Raw genomic sequence first — 5,014 nt, forward strand, 5'->3', positions numbered from 1 at the left:
ACACGAGTCTCTATAAATGTCCAGTTTTAGGGTTTTACACAGAATTAAACCAAACAATATGAATCAAAATGCACTTTATTTATTTTCACTAAATAACAAAAGTACATCAAATCAGATTGAAGCTAAGGGCATACAAAACTGTCTAACAGCTCCCACTTTCATCTTTCTAATGCTTCTTGAATTGTCCAATTCGGTGTCTGGAATTGAGAGTTAGGCCCTGATTACTGACTGTCGCCGAAACTGTGCAGAATCACTCGATTTGCCCTGTTTTCTTCCAATTGCCTTTTTTATTGCCCTAGATCGAAAGACAAGAGTAATGAGTTCATTTAAGTGATAAATAAAGATAAAAGAGTGAATGTTAGAGGAGAGTTCTTTTTGGTCTCATCATCTATCCATCACACAAAAGAGACTCCAATTTTACTTCAAGTCTATAAGATGTAGAACTTGTGGGTATGTTGTGGTAATATGTAGACCACAAAGATTATTATTCATTTTGCTCTAATTACAGCTATATATATAGGAGAGGGGAGTTAGAAAGCTGAAACAGGGGAAATCCATCCATTTCTCAAAATCATGGAGTGGGCTTTGAGGATGAGAACATTATGGGCATGGCTTATGGTTATGCTGCTGCTACATCAGTTTCATCATCATCATCATGAATCAATGGCATGTTTGGAGCAGGAGAAGATGGCTCTTTTAGCTTTCAAGGCTTCTGTTCCATGGACTAATCATGATGATACTTCTTCCGGCCGTCTCCCATCTTGGGTTGAGGACGATGATAATGATGATTGTTGTTCCATTCCTAATTTTAATGTGTAATAAATTGAGGGTAGAAAGGTAATTAAAGCATGACTGCCAACATATTATGTCATCTTTAATTTCGGAGATCAAGGGAGCTAGATAGTCTATCAAAGGTTGCCGCGCGTTGATTTGGAACTTTATTTGGGTGATATTCACGTTACACATTATATATGGTTTAGGCTTGTTGTTTAATTATTTTTTTTTCTAATATTTTGGCAAGGTATAATAGAGTATAGGCTTAGAATTGTAAGTTGTAATAAAAACAATGCTGAGGACACACTGAGAAGACAACATATTGAGCCAGCTAGCTAGCTATTAAAATCTGATGGTGATCGTTCTAAAATCCACAATCCTATAAGTAATATCCAGCCGTTGAGAGAGAGATGGATGGATGTATTTATTCTTATTGCACGGCTGGAACCGTTGGGTAGATTAAAGAGGCTGGAGGTTCTCGACTTGAGTTTGAATGCTTTCAACAACAGCATCGTACCGTCTTTGGGTGCTTTCAAATCCCTCAAGAATCTGTCTCTCAGTGGGAACAAATTGAAAGGGAACTTTCCTGCTAAAGGTATATTGAATTCAGATGAGGCACATATATTATCTTTATATATAATTATACTCACAACTGTCATTTTTATTTATGTTTGGTGTTTTCTTTTTCTTGTCAGAATTAAGTGATCTAAACAACCTGCAAATGTTAGATTTGAATGAAAATGAATTCACCGGCACTCTAGCAATCCAAGGTATATAAGCCTTCAAATCTCTCACGAATTTCTAAGCAGTTGGATTATCTATTTCTTAATCAACTTTAATTTTCTTTATCAAATTTGATGAATAATTTGTAGAATTAACAGGGCTCGAGAACTTGCAAAGGTTGGATTTGAGTCGGAATAAATTCAATCAGATTCCACCGATCCAAGGTACATATTACGTAACGTGTGTGATATTCATCACACATCCATATTTATAAAATAAAATAATGTTGCACATCATAAATACAAAGTTGATGCATGCCAAAGGCTGTGTTGATTTGGTCTGTACACAGAAGGTCGTCTATCATGGTCTCAGCTGGTGTAAGGCGGGGCCTGTTTCAACAACTAGAGATTACTTCGGGTTGTAGTTTGCGTTGACGTTTTCTGCTTTTATTTCAGGTCTCAAAAGGATTAACAAGTTGGAGGAAATACATTTAGATTACAACAATTTTGACACAACGATTATACAGTATATTGGCCTGTTTGCACCGGTAATTAAGAAATTGCATCTCCATGGAAATCCATTGATGAGTGGATCAATTACCAGTGAAGGTATGTTAATTGTAGATTCATTAATATATAATTGCTTGGACATAGTACAGTCTTATGCAACTTTGGATTTACATTAATGATATATATGGAAACCTCCTCCACAAATATTTTCTAAATTAATATTTCTCATTTTTTTTGCTTTATAGAGTTGGATACTTTCAGAAACTTGGAGCTATTAGATTTATCTTCTTGTACGCTCAACAACAAATTTCTCGAGAACATGGGGGGAATGATTTCTCTCAAGTTCTTATCAATTGCTTCAGCTATTGGACTCAATGGCACTCAACTACCACATAAAGGTAAGTTAATTATTGGCAAATCAAAAATCTTTTGATCTATTTTGTGTCATTTCTTATGCTCTCTCTAAATAATATATGGTTAGTTATAGACAAAATCATTATTTAATTTACATATATATGCTTTGAATCACCATGTAGGGTTGTGCAAACTAAGGAACCTCCAGGAGTTGGATCTTCGATGCAACGATTTCGTTGGTAGTCCCAACCATTGTCTAGGAAACCTCACATCCCTTCGTGCATTGGATCTTTCTCACAATCAATTTGAAGGAAGGTTTGACACATCATTCATTGCTGGCCTCACTTCTCTTCAATACCTTTCTCTTTCAAATAACCGCTTCCAAGGTTCATTTTCATTTCATTCCTTCACTAACCTTTCCAAACTTGACTCATTTGAATGTGAAGATAACGGGCTAATAGTTGAGGCCGACGACTATCCAACCTGGGTTCCATCCTTCCAATTAAAGTCTCTTGCCTTATCAAGTTTCACATTCAAAACTGATGCTTTTCCGAGTTTCCTCTACTACCAGCATGAGTTGAGAGTAGTTCAACTCTCTAGCAACAATTTAAGGGGGGAATTTCCCATTTGGTTGCTAGAAAACAATACCAAACTAGGCTACTTAAATCTAATGAATAACTCCTTTACAGGCCCTCTTGTTCTTCCTCCTCATCCTTGTGTAAATTTATCTATTTTAATCCTTTCTAAAAATAACTTCTCTGGTTCAATCCCAATAAATATCGGTGTAATCTTTCCAAATTTGAGAATCTTAAAGTTATCACAAAATTTTTTTGAAGGAAAAATTCCTCCATCCATCGGTAAAATGAAATCGTTATGGATTCTAGATCTTTCCAATAATAATTTATCAGGTCAAATTCCAGAGCACTTGATCATGGGAAGCTCTAGCTTAGCGTTTCTTAAGTTATCGTACAATAATTTGTATGGAAAAATACTTTCTACAATTACAAACCTAACTAGCTTGACATTGTTATACCTGGATCACAATCTCTTTGGCGGAAATCTTCCAGATAGCTTGTTGCATGGTTCCCAACAATTGTTTGAATTAGATATCAGTAATAACAACATACCCGGTCCACTACCTAGATGGTTGGGAAATTTATCAAGTCTTTGGTCTCTTGTTATGCATAATAGTCATCTTGAAGGATCAATTCCAAGTGAGTTTTGTCAACTACAACACCTCAAGCATTTGGATCTCTCTGAAAATGATATCTAGGGCTTGATTCCTTCTTGCTTTAGCCCACAAAATTTGGAACATCCTCATCTTCAGAAAAATAGGTTGGAAGGACCAATGACCAATGCATTCTCAAACAGTACTTCCTTGGTGACATTGGACATTAGGGATAACCACTTAAATGGAGGAATTCCAGAATGGATTGGTGGGCTTTCATCTCTAAATGCCCTACTTTTGAAAAGGAATCAATTTGAAGGTCAAATTCTAGTTCAATTATGCCAGTTGAAAAATCTCAACATAATAGACTTTTCTCTCAACTCTCTCTCAGGTGCGATACATTTTTGCTTAAATAACATCACATTTAAAGGAGAATCAAACTCAAATGGAAGAAATTCAGAAGTTGAGCTTACTATATTCAGATATGATGAGCTATATTCATATAAAAGTATGTTTTTTGGATTTGAAAATGGTCTGGGTGTTGAAGACATCCTTGTGGAAGTAGAAGTGGAGTTCACAACAAAATTCCGGTACGAAACTTACAAGGGTATTGTTCTTGAGCTCATGTCTGGAATTGATCTCTCTTGCAACAAATTAGTAGGCAATATATCCCACCTGAAATTGGAGATTTAAGTGATATTCGTGCATTGAACCTGTCACACAACTATTTAAATGGGCAAATCCCACCAAGCTTTTCAAATCTGAGAAAAATAGAGAGTTTGGACCTTTCCTACAACAATTTGACGGGAATGATCCCTCCTCAGATGATTGAGCTAAACTCTTTGTCGAATTTCAATGTGGCTCATAACAACTTATCCGGAAGTACTCCAGAGAGAAGAGGAGAATTTGCAACATTCGAGGAATCTAGCTATGAGGGCAACCCTCTTCTTTGTGGAGAACCCTTAAAGAAGAATAATTGCACAAATAGTTCCAAGGCACCACCATCTATGCAAACAGCTCCTGATGGCATGGGCATGGACATGGACACCTTTGTTGTAAGCTTTATAGTTTTTTATATAATAGTGTTGTTGGGTTTGGTGGCAGTCTTCTACATAAACCCCTATTGGCGACGAGTTTGGTTTTATCTAATTGATGTTTGTATTACCTCTACTTACTACTTTGTTACGGACAATATCCACAAATTTTAACTTAGTGTTGTTTTGATAAATATTTTAGATTTTAAAATATATAGATTACATATCACTTTTTATTCCAACTCAAGTCTCATAGTTTGACAAATGTTATCTTTTTCTTATTAATTAACAATTGTATATGATGAAGTGGTACCAAAATACACTTGAGAAATACATTTCTCCTACTTCATCCTTGTAGATTCAGTTTTTTTCTTTTTTTTTTTTTTTGAGAAAGTATTATTTCATTGCTCCAAATAAGAATTCAGTTTGGTGAAATGGAATTAACGAGAGGT

General features: G+C 35.4%; 1 pseudogene; it reads left to right on the forward strand.

Annotated features, from left to right (window-relative positions):
* The first annotated feature begins 1,188 nt into the window (after nt 1-1,188).
* On the forward strand, nt 1,189-4,736 carry LOC148872241 (cuscuta receptor 1-like; annotated as a pseudogene).
* The last annotated feature ends 278 nt before the right edge of the window (nt 4,737-5,014 follow it).

Source organism: Nelumbo lutea, chromosome 2, assembly GCF_056320005.1.
Source record: "Nelumbo lutea isolate HS-2025 chromosome 2, American lotus-T2T, whole genome shotgun sequence".
Lineage (NCBI taxonomy): Eukaryota > Viridiplantae > Streptophyta > Magnoliopsida > Proteales > Nelumbonaceae > Nelumbo > Nelumbo lutea.